This window comes from Mus caroli, unplaced genomic scaffold, assembly GCF_978045245.1.
Source record: "Mus caroli unplaced genomic scaffold, Mus_caroli_1 scaffold_21, whole genome shotgun sequence".
Taxonomy (NCBI): Eukaryota; Metazoa; Chordata; class Mammalia; order Rodentia; family Muridae; genus Mus; species Mus caroli.
The window spans coordinates 8,364,959-8,375,645 of record NW_028227276.1 but is presented as its reverse complement, the minus strand read 5'-3'; positions in this window follow the sequence as shown (position 1 = coordinate 8,375,645).

Below are 10,687 nucleotides of genomic sequence, written 5' to 3'. Positions count from 1 at the left end.
TCTCTCTGTCTCTATCTCTGTCTCTCTTTCTGTCTCACTCAGTCTATCTCACTCTGTCTCTATCTCTCTCTGTCTCTGTCTCTCTCTTTCTCTCTTTCTGTCTCTCTCACTCTCTATGTCTCTCTCTGTCTCTCTTTCTGTCTCTCTCTATCCCTATCTCTGTCTCTCTCTGTCTCTTTTTCTGTCTCTCTCACTCTCTCTCTGTCTTACTCTCTGTCTCTCTCTGTGTCTCTCTCTGTCACTCTCTATCTTTCTCTGTCTCTTTCTCTCTCTCTCTCTGTCTCTCTGTCTCTCTCTTTGTCTCTCTGTGTCTCTTTCTGTCTCTCTCTGTCTCTTTCTGTCTCTCTCTGTCTCTTTCTGTCTCTCTCTGTCTCAATTTCTGTCTCTCTCTGTTTCTCTCTTTGTCTCCCTCTGTCTCTGTCTGTCTCTCTCTATGTCTCTCTCTGTCTCTCTATGTCTCTCTATGTATGTCTCTTTCTGTTTCTCTCTGTCGCTCTCTGTCTTTCTCTGTCTCTCTCTGTCTCTCTCTCTTTGTCTCTTTTCTGTCTCTGTCTGTCTCTCTCTCTGTCTCTCTCTGTCTCTCTCTCTGTCTTTCTTTGTCTCTCTCTGTATTTCTATGTCTCTCTATGTCTCTGTCTCTCTGTATCTCTCTGTCTCTCTTTGTCTCTCTCTGTCTCTCTCTGTCTCTCTCAGTCTCTCTCTCTGTCTCTCTCTCTGTCGCTCTCTGTCTCTCTCTATGTCTCTCTCTATCCCTATCTCTGTCTCTCTCTGTCTCTATCTGTCTCTCTCTCTCTCTGTGTCTCTCTCTGTGTCTCTCTCTTTCTCTCTCTCTGTCTCTCTCTTTCTCTATTTATTTCTCTCTCTGTCTCTCTCTCTGTCTCTCCCTCTCTCTCTCTGACTCTTTGTCTCTCTATGCCTCTCTCTGTCTCTTTCTGTCTCTCACTGTCTCAATCTCTGTCTCTCTCTGTTTCTCTATTTGTCTCTCTCTGTCTCTCTCTGTCTCTCTCTATATCTCTCTCTGTCTCTCTTTGTCTCTCTCTGTAGGTCTCTTTCTGTCTCTCTCTGTCGCTCTCTGTCTTTCTCTGTCTCTCTCTGTCTCTCTCTCTTTGTCTCTTTTCTTTCTCTGTCTGTTTTTCTCTCTGTCTCTCTCTGTCTTACTTGTTTCTCTCTGTATTTCTATGTCTCTCTATTTCTCTCTATATATATATTTCTGTCTCTCTTTGTCTCTCTCTGTCTCTCTCTGTCTCTCTCTCTGTCTCTCTCTGTCTCTCCCTCTGTCGCTCTCTGTCTCTCTCTATGTCTCTCTCTATCCCTATCTCTGTCTCTCTCGGTCTCTCTGTCTCTCTCTGTCTCTCTCTGTCTCTCTGTCTCTCTATGTCTCTCTCTGTCTCTCTCTCTGTATCTCTCTGTCTAGCTCTGTCTCTCTCTGTGTCTCCCTGTGTCTCCCTCTCTATCTCTGTCTCTCTCTGTCTCTCTCTGTTTCTCTCTCTGTCTCTCTCTGTCTCTCTCTGTATCTCTCTGTGTCTCTCTCTGTCTCTATCTTTGTCTCTCTCTGTCTCTATCTCTGTCTCTCCCTGTCTCTCTCTGTCTCTCTGTCTCTCAATGTCTCTCTCTGTCTCTCTCTGTATCTCTCTGTCTAGCTCTGTCTCTCTCTGTGTCTCCCTGTGTCTCCCTCTCTATCTCTGTCTCTCTCTGTTTCTCTCTCTGTCTCTCTCTGTCTCTCTCTGTCTCTCTCTGTCTCTCTCTCTCTCTGTCTCTCTGTCCCTCTCTCTGTCTCTCTCTCATTCTCTCTCTCTGTCTCTCTGTTTCTCTCTCTGTCTCTCTCTGTCTCTCTCTGTCTCTCTCTCTGTCTCTCTCTGTCTCTATCTCTGTCTCTCTTTCTTTCTCACTCAGTCTATCTCACTCTGTCTCTATCTCTCTCTGTCTCTGTCTCTCTCTTTCTCTCTTTCTGTCTCTCTCACTCTCTATGTCTCTCTCTGTCTCACTCTCTGTCTCTCTCTATCCCTATCTCTGTCTCTCTCTGTCTCTCTTTCTGTCTCTCTCACTCTCTCTGTCTTACTATCTGTCTCTCTCTGTGTCTCTCTCTGTCTCTCTCTATCTGTCTCTGTCTCTTTCTCTATCTCTCTTTGTCTCTCTCTGTCTCTCTCTTTGTCTCTCTGTGTCTCTTTCTGTCTCTCTCTGTCTCTTTCTGTCTCTCTCTGTCTCTTTCTGTCTCTCTCTGTCTCAATTTCTGTCTCTCTCTGTTTCTCTCTTTGTCTCTCTCTGTCTCTCTCTGTCTCTCTCTATGTCTCTCTCTGTCTCTCTATGTCTCTCTCCGTATGTCTCTTTCTGTCTCTCTGTGTCACTCTCTGTCTTTCTCTGTCTCTCTCTGTCTCTCTCTCTTTGTCTCTTTTCTGTCTCTTTATGTCTCTCTCTCTGTCTCTCTCTGTCTCTCTCTCTGTCTTTCTTTGTCTCTCTCTCCTTATTTCTATGTCTCTCTATGTCTCTCTCTCTGTATCTCTCTGTCTCTCTTTGTCTCTCTCTGTCTCTCTCTGTCTCTCTCGGTCTCTCTATCTGTCTCTCTCTGTCTCCCTCTCTGTCGCTCTCTGTCTCCTCTCTGTCTCTCTCTATCCCTATCTCTGTCTCTCTATGACTCTCTCTGTCTCTCTGTGTCTCTCTCTGTCTCTCTCTGCTCTCTCTCTGTCTCTCTCTGTGTCTCTGACTCTCTCTTTCTCTCTCTCTGTCTCTCTCTGTCTCTATTTATGTCTCTCTCTGTCTCTCTCTCTCTGTCTCTCCCTGTCTCTCTCTGTCTCTTTGTCTCTCTATGTCTCTCTCTGTCTCTTTCTGTCTCTCTCTGTCTCAATCACTGTCTCTCTGTTTTTCTATTTGTCTCTCTCTGTCTCTCTCTATATCTCTCTCTGTCTCTCTTTGTCTCTCTCTTTAGGTCTCTTTCTGTCTCTATGTGTCGCTCTCTGTCTTTCTCTGTCTCTCTCTGTCTCTCTCTCTTTGTCTCTTTTCTGTCTCTGTCTGTTTCTCTCTCTGTCTCTCTCTGTTTTTCTTTGTTTCTCTCTGTATTTCTATGTCTCTCTATTTCTATCTCTCTCTATCTTTCTGTCTCTCTTTGTCTCTCTTTGTCTCTCTCTGTCTCTCTCTGTCTCTCTCTCTGTCTCTCTCTGTCTCTCTCTGTCTCTCTCTGTCGCTCTCTGTCTCTCTCTATGTCTCTCTCTATCCCTATCTCTGTCTCTCTCGGTTTCCCTCTGTCTCTCTCTGTCTCTCTCTGTGTCTCTCTCTGTCTTTCTCTCTGTCTCTCTCTCTGTGTCTCTCTCTGTCTCTGTCTCTGTCTGTCTCTGTGTCTCTGTCTCTCTCTTTCTCTCTCTCTGTCTCTCTCTGTGTCTCTCTCTGTCTTTCTCTCTGTCTCCCTCTCTGTGTCTCTCTCTGTCTCTGTCTGTCTCTGTGTCTCTGTCTCTCTCTTTCTCTCTCTCTGTCTCTCTCTGTCTCTATGTCTCTCTCTGTCTCTCTCTCTGTCTCTCCCTGTCTCTCTCCTTCTCTCTGTCTCTCAATGACTCTCTCTGTCTCTCTCTCTGTATCTCTCTGTCTAGCTCTGTCTCTCTCTGTGTCTCCCTATCTATCTCTGTCTCTCTTAGTTTCTCTCTCTGTCTCTCTCTGTCTCTCTCTCTTTCGATCTCTGTCTCTCTCTATGTCTCTCTCTATCCCTATCTCTGTCTCTCTCGGTCTCACTCCGTCTCTCTCTGTCTCTCTCTGTCTCTCTCTCTGTCTCTCTCTCTCTGTCTCACTCTCTGTGTCTCTCTCTGTTTCTCTCTGTCTGTCTCTGTGTCTCTGTCTCTCTCTTTCTCTCTCTCTGTCTCTCTCTGTCTCTATCTATGTCTCTCTCTGTCTCTCTCTCTGTCTCTCCCTGTCTCTCTCTGTCTCTCAATGTCTCTCTCTGTCTCTCTCTCTGTATCTCTCTGTCTAGCTCTGTCTCTCTCTGTGTCTCCCTGTGTCTCCCTCTCTATCTCTGTCTCTCTCTGTTTCTCTCTCTGTCTCTCTCTGTCTCTCTCTGTCTCTCTCTCTGTCTCTCTGTTTCTCTCTCTCTCTCTGTCTCTCTCTGTCTCTCTCTCTGTCTCTCTCTGTCTCTATCTCTGTCTCTCTTTCTGTCTCACTCAGTCTATCTCACTCTGTCTCTATCTCTCTCTGTCTCTGTCTCTCTCTTTCTCTCTTTCTGTCTCTCTCACTCTCTATGTCTCTCTCTGTCTCTCTTTCTGTCTCTCTCTATCCCTATCTCTGTCTCTCTCTGTCTCTTTTTCTGTCTCTCTCACTCTCTCTCTGTCTTACTCTCTGTCTCTCTCTGTGTCTCTCTCTGTCACTCTCTATCTTTCTCTGTCTCTTTCTCTCTCTCTCTCTGTCTCTCTGTCTCTCTCTTTGTCTCTCTGTGTCTCTTTCTGTCTCTCTCTGTCTCTTTCTGTCTCTCTCTGTCTCTTTCTGTCTCTCTCTGTCTCAATTTCTGTCTCTCTCTGTTTCTCTCTTTGTCTCCCTCTGTCTCTGTCTGTCTCTCTCTATGTCTCTCTCTGTCTCTCTATGTCTCTCTATGTATGTCTCTTTCTGTTTCTCTCTGTCGCTCTCTGTCTTTCTCTGTCTCTCTCTGTCTCTCTCTCTTTGTCTCTTTTCTGTCTCTGTCTGTCTCTCTCTCTGTCTCTCTCTGTCTCTCTCTCTGTCTTTCTTTGTCTCTCTCTGTATTTCTATGTCTCTCTATGTCTCTGTCTCTCTGTATCTCTCTGTCTCTCTTTGTCTCTCTCTGTCTCTCTCTGTCTCTCTCAGTCTCTCTCTCTGTCTCTCTCTCTGTCGCTCTCTGTCTCTCTCTATGTCTCTCTCTATCCCTATCTCTGTCTCTCTCTGTCTCTCTCTGTCTCTATCTGTCTCTCTCTCTCTCTGTGTCTCTCTCTGTGTCTCTCTCTTTCTCTCTCTCTGTCTCTCTCTTTCTCTATTTATTTCTCTCTCTGTCTCTCTCTCTGTCTCTCCCTCTCTCTCTCTGACTCTTTGTCTCTCTATGCCTCTCTCTGTCTCTTTCTGTCTCTCACTGTCTCAATCTCTGTCTCTCTCTGTTTCTCTATTTGTCTCTCTCTGTCTCTCTCTGTCTCTCTCTATATCTCTCTCTGTCTCTCTTTGTCTCTCTCTGTAGGTCTCTTTCTGTCTCTCTCTGTCGCTCTCTGTCTTTCTCTGTCTCTCTCTGTCTCTCTCTCTTTGTCTCTTTTCTTTCTCTGTCTGTTTTTCTCTCTGTCTCTCTCTGTCTTACTTGTTTCTCTCTGTATTTCTATGTCTCTCTATTTCTCTCTCTATATATATTTCTGTCTCTCTTTGTCTCTCTTTGTCTCTCTCTGTCTCTCTCTGTCTCTCTCTCTGTCTCTCTCTGTCTCTCTCTCTGTCGCTCTCTGTCTCTCTCTATGTCTCTCTCTATCCCTATCTCTGTCTCTCTCGGTCTCTCTGTCTCTCTCTGTCTCTCTCTGTCTCTCTGTCTCTCTATGTCTCTCTCTGTCTCTCTCTCTGTATCTCTCTGTCGAGCTCTGTCTCTCTCTGTGTCTCCCTGTGTCTCCCTCTCTATCTCTGTCTCTCTCTGTCTCTCTCTGTTTCTCTCTCTGTCTCTCTCTGTCTCTCTCTGTATCTCTCTGTGTCTCTCTCTGTCTCTCTCTGTCTCTATCTTTGTCTCTCTCTGTCTCTATCTCTGTCTCTCCCTGTCTCTCTCTGTCTCTCTGTCTCTCAATGTCTCTCTCTGTCTCTCTCTGTATCTCTCTGTCTAGCTCTGTCTCTCTCTGTGTCTCCCTGTGTCTCCCTCTCTATCTCTGTCTCTCTCTGTTTCTCTCTCTGTCTCTCTCTGTCTCTCTCTGTCTCTCTCTGTCTCTCTCTGTCTCTCTCTCTCTCTCTGTCTCTCTGTCCCTCTCTCTGTCTCTCTCTCATTCTCTCTCTCTGTCTCTCTGTTTCTCTCTCTGTCTCTCTCTGTCTCTCTCTGTCTCTCTCTGTCTCTCTCTCTGTCTCTCTCTGTCTCTATCTCTGTCTCTCTTTCTTTCTCACTCAGTCTATCTCACTCTGTCTCTATCTCTCTCTGTCTCTGTCTCTCTCTTTCTCTCTTTCTGTCTCTCTCACTCTCTAAGTCTCTCTCTGTCTCACTCTCTGTCTCTCTCTATCCCTATCTCTGTCTCTCTCTGTCTCTCTTTCTGTCTCTCTCACTCTCTCTGTCTTACTATCTGTCTCTCTCTGTGTCTCTCTCTGTCTCTCTCTATCTGTCTCTGTCTCTTTCTCTATCTCTCTTTGTCTCTCTCTGTCTCTCTCTTTGTCTCTCTGTGTCTCTTTCTGTCTCTCTCTGTCTCTTTCTGTCTCTCTCTGTCTCTTTCTGTCTCTCTCTGTCTCAATTTCTGTCTCTCTCTGTTTCTCTCTTTGTCTCTCTCTGTCTCTCTCTGTCTCTCTCTATGTCTCTCTCTGTCTCTCTATGTCTCTCTCCGTATGTCTCTTTCTGTCTTTCTGTGTCACTCTCTGTCTTTCTCTGTCTCTCTCTGTCTCTCTCTCTTTGTCTCTTTTCTGTCTCTTTATGTCTCTCTCTCTGTCTCTCTCTGTCTCTCTCTCTGTCTTTCTTTGTCTCTCTCTCCTTATTTCTATGTCTCTCTATGTCTCTCTCTCAGTATCTCTCTGTCTCTCTTTGTCTCTCTCTGTCTCTCTCTGTCTCTCTCGGTCTCTCTATCTGTCTCTCTCTGTCTCCCTCTCTGTCGCTCTCTGTCTCCTCTATGTCTCTCTCTATCCCTATCTCTGTCTCTCTATGACTCTCTCTGTCTCTCTGTGTCTCTCTCTGTCTCTCTCTGCTCTCTCTCTGTCTCTCTCTGTGTCTCTGACTCTCTCTTTCTCTCTCTCTGTCTCTCTCTGTCTCTATTTATGTCTCTCTCTGTCTCTCTCTCTCTGTCTCTCCCTGTCTCTCTCTGTCTCTTTGTCTCTCTATGTCTCTCTCTGTCTCTTTCTGTCTCTCTCTGTCTCAATCACTGTCTCTCTGTTTTTCTATTTGTCTCTCTCTGTCTCTCTCTATATCTCTCTCTGTCTCTCTTTGTCTCTCTCTTTAGGTCTCTTTCTGTCTCTATGTGTCGCTCTCTTTCTCTGTCTCTCTCTGTCTCTCTCTCTTTGTCTCTTTTCTGTCTCTGTCTGTTTCTCTCTCTGTCTCTCTCTGTTTTTCTTTGTTTCTCTCTGTATTTCTATGTCTCTCTATTTCTATCTCTCTCTATTTTTCTGTCTCTCTTTGTCTCTCTTTGTCTCTCTCTGTCTCTCTCTGTCTCTCTCTCTGTCTCTCTCTGTCTCTCTCTGTCGCTCTCTGTCTCTCTCTATGTCTCTCTCTATCCCTATCTCTGTCTCTCTCGGTTTCCCTCTGTCTCTCTCTGTCTCTCTCTGTGTCTCTCTCTGTCTTTCTCTCTGTCTCTCTCTCTGTGTCTCTCTCTGTCTCTGTCTCTGTCTGTCTCTGTGTCTCTGTCTCTCTCTTTCTCTCTCTCTGTCTCTCTCTGTGTCTCTCTCTGTCTTTCTCTCTGTCTCCCTCTCTGTGTCTCTCTCTGTCTCTGTCTGTCTCTGTGTCTCTGTCTCTCTCTTTCTCTCTCTCTGTCTCTCTCTGTCTCTATGTCTCTCTCTGTCTCTCTCTCTGTCTCTCCCTGTCTCTCTCCTTCTCTCTGTCTCTCAATGACTCTCTCTGTCTCTCTCTCTGTATCTCTCTGTCTAGCTCTGTCTCTCTCTGTGTCTCCCTATCTATCTCTGTCTCTCTTAGTTTCTCTCTCTGTCTCTCTCTGTCTCTCTCTCTTTCGATCTCTGTCTCTCTCTATGTCTCTCTCTATCCCTATCTCTGTCTCTCTCGGTCTCACTCCGTCTCTCTCTGTCTCTCTCTGTCTCTCTCTCTGTCTCTCTCTCTCTGTCTCACTCTCTGTGTCTCTCTCTGTTTCTCTCTGTCTGTCTCTGTGTCTCTGTCTCTCTCTTTCTCTCTCTCTGTCTCTCTCTGTCTCTATCTATGTCTCTCTCTGTCTCTCTCTCTGTCTCTCCCTGTCTCTCTCTGTCTCTCAATGTCTCTCTCTGTCTCTCTCTCTCTGTATCTCTCTGTCTAGCTCTGTCTCTCTCTGTGTCTCCCTGTGTCTCCCTCTCTATCTCTGTCTCTCTCTGTTTCTCTCTCTGTCTCTCTCTGTCTCTCTCTGTCTCTCTCTCTGTCTCTCTGTTTCTCTCTCTCTCTGTCTCTCTCTGTCTCTCTCTCTGTCTCTCTCTCTCTCTTTCTCTGTCTCTCTTTCTGTCTCACTCAGTCTATCTCACTCTGTCTCTATCTCTCTCTGTCTCTGTCTCTCTCTTTCTCTCTTTCTGTCTCTCTCACTCTCTATGTCTCTCTCTGTCTCTCTTTCTGTCTCTCTCTATCCCTATCTCTGTCTCTCTCTGTCTCTTTTTCTGTCTCTCTCACTCTCTCTCTGTCTTACTCTCTGTCTCTCTCTGTGTCTCTCTCTGTCACTCTCTATCTTTCTCTGTCTCTTTCTCTCTCTCTCTCTGTCTCTCTCTTTGTCTCTCTGTGTCTCTTTCTGTCTCTCTCTGTCTCTTTCTGTCTCTCTCTGTCTCTTTTTGTCTCTCTCTGTCTCAATTTCTGTCTCTCTCTGTTTCTCTCTTTGTCTCCCTCTGTCTCTGTCTGTCTCTCTCTATGTCTCTCTCTGTCTCTCTATGTCTCTCTATGTATGTCTCTTTCTGTTTCTCTCTGTCGCTCTCTGTCTTTCTCTGTCTCTCTCTGTCTCTCTCTCTTTGTCTCTTTTCTGTCTCTGTCTGTCTCTCTCTCTGTCTCTCTCTGTCTCTCTCTCTGTCTTTCTTTGTCTCTCTCTGTATTTCTATGTCTCTCTATGTCTCTGTCTCTCTGTATCTCTCTGTCTCTCTTTGTCTCTCTCTGTCTCTCTCTGTCTCTCTCAGTCTCTCTCTCTGTCTCTCTCTCTGTCGCTCTCTGTCTCTCTCTATGTCTCTCTCTATCCCTATCTCTGTCTCTCTCTGTCTCTATCTGTCTCTCTCTCTCTCTGTGTCTCTCTCTGTGTCTCTCTCTTTCTCTCTCTCTGTCTCTCTCTTTCTCTATTTATTTCTCTCTCTGTCTCTCTCTCTGTCTCTCCCTCTCTCTCTCTGACTCTTTGTCTCTCTATGCCTCTCTCTGTCTCTTTCTGTCTCTCACTGTCTCAATCTCTGTCTCTCTCTGTTTCTCTATTTGTCTCTCTCTGTCTCTCTCTGTCTCTCTCTATATCTCTCTCTGTCTCTCTTTGTCTCTCTCTGTAGGTCTCTTTCTGTCTCTCTCTGTTGCTCTCTGTCTTTCTCTGTCTCTCTCTGTCTCTCTCTCTTTGTCTCTTTTCTTTCTCTGTCTGTTTTTCTCTCTGTCTCTCTCTGTCTTACTTGTTTCTCTCTGTATTTCTATGTCTCTCTATTTCTCTCTATATATATATTTCTGTCTCTCTTTGTCTCTCTTTGTCTCTCTCTGTCTCTCTCTGTCTCTCTCTCTGTCTCTCTCTCTGTCGCTCTCTGTCTCTCTCTATGTCTCTCTCTATCCCTATCTCTGTCTCTCTCGGTCTCTCTGTCTCTCTCTGTCTCTCTCTGTCTCTCTGTCTCTCTATGTCTCTCTCTGTCTCTCTCTCTGTATCTCTCTGTCTAGCTCTGTCTCTCTCTGTGTCTCCCTGTGTCTCCCTCTCTATCTCTGTCTCTCTCTGTCTCTCTCTGTTTCTCTCTCTGTCTCTCTCTGTCTCTCTCTGTATCTCTCTGTGTCTCTCTCTGTCTCTCTCTGTCTCTATCTTTGTCTCTCTCTGTCTCTATCTCTGTCTCTCCCTGTCTCTCTCTGTCTCTCTGTCTCTCAATGTCTCTCTCTGTCTCTCTCTGTATCTCTCTGTCTAGCTCTGTCTCTCTCTGTGTCTCCCTGTGTCTCCCTCTCTATCTCTGTCTCTCTCTGTTTCTCTCTCTGTCTCTCTCTGTCTCTCTCTGTCTCTCTCTGTCTCTCTCTCTCTCTCTGTCTCTCTGTCCCTCTCTCTGTCTCTCTCTCATTCTCTCTCTCTGTCTCTCTGTTTCTCTCTCTGTCTCTCTCTGTCTCTCTCTGTCTCTCTCTCTGTCTCTCTCTGTCTCTATCTCTGTCTCTCTTTCTTTCTCACTCAGTCTATCTCACTCTGTCTCTATCTCTCTCTGTCTCTGTCTCTCTCTTTCTCTCTTTCTGTCTCTCTCACTCTCTAAGTCTCTCTCTGTCTCACTCTCTGTCTCTCTCTATCCCTATCTCTGTCTCTCTCTGTCTCTCTTTCTGTCTCTCTCACTCTCTCTGTCTTACTATCTGTCTCTCTCTGTGTCTCTCTCTGTCTCTCTCTATCTGTCTCTGTCTCTTTCTCTATCTCTCTTTGTCTCTCTCTGTCTCTCTCTTTGTCTCTCTGTGTCTCTTTCTGTCTCTCTCTGTCTCTTTCTGTCTCTCTCTGTCTCTTTCTGTCTCTCTCTGTCTCAATTTCTGTCTCTCTCTGTTTCTCTCTTTGTCTCTCTCTGTCTCTCTCTGTCTCTCTCTATGTCTCTCTCTGTCTCTCTATGTCTCTCTCCGTATGTCTCTTTCTGTCTTTCTGTGTCACTCTCTGTCTTTCTCTGTCTCTCTCTGTCTCTCTCTCTTTGTCTCTTTTCTGTCTCTTTATGTCTCTCTCTCTGTCTCTCTCTGTCTCTCTCTCTGTCT